Genomic DNA, 2,698 nt, shown 5'->3' with positions numbered 1-2,698 from the left:
GGAAAATGGCCTCGCTGATAGATTGAGTATGGGGGAAATGGAGAGGGAAACAGGGACCCCCTTTACACATCTAGCCCTGCCATACTTATTTATGTTTTTTTTCTCACATCGGACTACAGAGGGTAGTAACAGGGCTCTTTCAACTCTTTAGGCTGTGTTTCCACCTCGGTGCTTAGTCATATTGGCCAGAAGTGGAAATAACAGAATTTTCCTAGAGAAACTGAGATTGAGTAGAGTCGCAAAAACCAGTTTTTATTACAAATTCTCAATCCTATATGACTTTATAATCTTTGATGCCAAATCTCTGAACCTTTGGGAGAGTCAACCAACAGCAAATAGAGATCTTCAGAGTGGTCCCAACACTTTTGGGATTCAGCATTCTGATAGAGAGATGGTGAGGTAATAGTGTATGTAGCTAATGTGTTCCAAAGAACTTTCTCCCACCTGGTTTTACATTCTATTAAATATATATTGTGTGAGGCTGGGCGCAGTGGCGCACACCTGTAATCTCAACACTTTGGGAGGCCAAGGCAGACATTGCTTGCCTGGAGTTTGAGACCAGCCTGGGCAACATGGTGACCACATGTCTCTACCACAAAATACAAAAATTAGCTGAGTGTAGTGGTGCAGGCCTGTAGTCCCAGCTACTTGGGAAGCTGAGGGAGTAGGATCACTGGAACCCAGGAGGTCAAGGCTGCAGTGAGCTGTGATCGTGCCATTGCACTCCAGCCTGGGCGGCAGAGGGAGATCCTGTCTCAAAAACAAACAAAAATATATTGTGGCCAAACCCTTTCTTGGCACTGCTTTTCTCGTCAGGCTGATGCTGGCATCTGTAGCTGGCTGCCCGTGCTCCTGCTTGTTTCCTCAGCAGAGTGCAGCTGTCACTTGTCACTGGTGGAACCCAGAGGAGAAATGACCTAGACTGAGCTATACCGGAGCAGAAAACGGAAGAAGCCAGACCTCAGGAATAGAAAAACGAGGGTCCTGTCTGGAAAGTCAGGTGGGCATCAGAGATGGCTGTGCTCCAGAAATGCTGATGAATTTTGGAGGATTAGTCATTTTTGTCAAATGGGTTTTATGCTATTGATTGAGAAACCAAAGCAACAATCAGATGTTACTGGGAGCGGCACCAGCAGTGTTCACACTGGTTAAGAATTTCCAGTGCGACAGAAAAATCAAACGCAAGCCAGCTTAAGCCAACCAAGGGATTGCACTGGCTCACATCCTGAAAACTCCGCAGCTTGATCTGGAATTTACACCCTCTTCATGATCCCAGCACCAGGTCTGCTTTGTTCATAAGGGCTGCCTCTTCCCTGTGCTGGCTTCTTGCTCAGGCTGGCACTTCTCTTGGTGGGACAAATGGCTGAGGGATTTTGGGCTTTCTGTGTTCTCCAATACATCAGCCAGGAAAAGAGGGATTGTCTCCCCCGTGTTACAACAGAGGACTGAGGAAGCTCTTTCCCAGAAGCGCGAGTGAACGTTTCCTCAAACCTCATTGGCCTGAATCAGCCCATATGCCCACCGCTGAGCCAATCACCCGGCCAGATGATGGGTGCTCTCATTGACCTAAGCACAGGAGGACCCACCCCTAGGAGCTGGCTGTATCCACCTGCCAGAGAAGGGGGAGGCAGTGCGGAGGAGAGGGTTCCCTCCAGGTAATACCTGGGTGCTGTGGCAGGAAAAGGGGCAGTGGATGTGGCGGGAGGCAACTTACAAATGTTTACTACCTCAACGTCATCATTATTGTGATGCAGGCCAGATTCGAGGCGGTGCAGATATAGATAAGAACACTTTTGTTCAGAAGCCCAGCTCTGCCTGCTTCTAGCTAAGTCACTTAGGTCTTTAAGTCTCAATTTCTTCATCTGAAAAAACGTGGACGATAATACCTCAGGGAAGGTCAAATTCATATATTAGAGGATACGTCATATGTATCAAAATATATAAGGTTACATATTTGAAAAAAATAATAATTGAATATGAGGTACTTTTCTTGAAGTGCCAAATACAGTCAGCATTGTCGAAGCCAAGATTGAGCCCCCGTTTCCACCTTAGCAGGGCAGCAGATGGAAAGAAGGTGTCCCCAGCCACCATGAGTGTTGGGCAAGTCGGGGCCCATCCCATGTCTTCATGACAAGACAGGAGTTTCACTGGTTCAGAACCAACTTAAGCAGCAGGTGTTCAGGGCTAGGGTGTTGAAGTTTCAGCTTTGATTTTTCTATGAAATTGTTCGGGTTATTAAAATATTGGCCCTATTCTCTCGCTTAAGAACTGGTTTCATTTCTAATGACACAGCACCATCATGCCATTCCTTGATTTAGTCACGAGAACCAAAACTAATGTGTGGCTAGTTTCATGTCGTTTTTATAGCAGTTAGTACAGAGAACAACAGGCTCTTGTGAAAACAGATGTATTCGCTATCTATTTCTCTATCTGCTGCCTCCCAGATTCAAAACCCCATTTCTGAGGTGGCTTGGTCCTCTGGTTTGGCCCTTGTGGGAGAGGCTGTTGTAAGGACAGGAGCCTAGCTGTTATTCTCAGTGGGGAACGATTTTATAAGAAAGAAGTGTGCCATCCCCCAAACCTTGAAAGAATTGCAAGAGGGTGTCAGAAAGAGACCTTTCTTCTTTTGAGAGAGGATTCCTTTGGCATTATTGTCTATTGTGAGCACACAGGAGGGTTCTTTAGTTGATGAGCCTCT

The sequence above is a fragment of the Pongo abelii genome, chromosome 5 (genome assembly GCF_028885655.2).
Source record: "Pongo abelii isolate AG06213 chromosome 5, NHGRI_mPonAbe1-v2.0_pri, whole genome shotgun sequence".
In the NCBI taxonomy this organism is placed as follows: domain Eukaryota; kingdom Metazoa; phylum Chordata; class Mammalia; order Primates; family Hominidae; genus Pongo; species Pongo abelii.
The sequence above is the reverse complement of the archived record's forward strand: the minus strand, read 5'-3'. Positions refer to the sequence as shown.